Consider the following 400-nt stretch of genomic DNA (forward strand, 5'->3'; position numbering starts at 1 on the left):
TTTGGCATTAATGTTGATGCACCATCAATAACTCTCGGAGAAAGGAGGCGAACGATAGGCTTTTATTAGCTACAAGAGACCACGATTAGCAGCAAGAGAACACCACCCAACATCCTGGAGACAGGGAGGAGCAGTGCCTCCAATTGCCTTTATACAGGGGTCTGTGGGAGGAGCCACAGGAGCAGTCAGCAGAGGGGCATGTCCAGACACGTATATGTCGTTCACCACAAATGTGTAAGTGGGTACCTAATTGAAGGTGTGGGCCAGATTCCATCCTAAGACACAGGAGTAGGTAATTCAGCCCATCAAGGCTGCTGCATACCTTACTGCTGGGGTCTCCTGAGCTCCCATTTTAATACTCCCAAGTTCAAGTTTAGACTCATCTGATTGTACGACTATA

Source organism: Hypanus sabinus, chromosome 2 (genome assembly GCF_030144855.1).
Source record: "Hypanus sabinus isolate sHypSab1 chromosome 2, sHypSab1.hap1, whole genome shotgun sequence".
Lineage (NCBI taxonomy): Eukaryota > Metazoa > Chordata > Chondrichthyes > Myliobatiformes > Dasyatidae > Hypanus > Hypanus sabinus.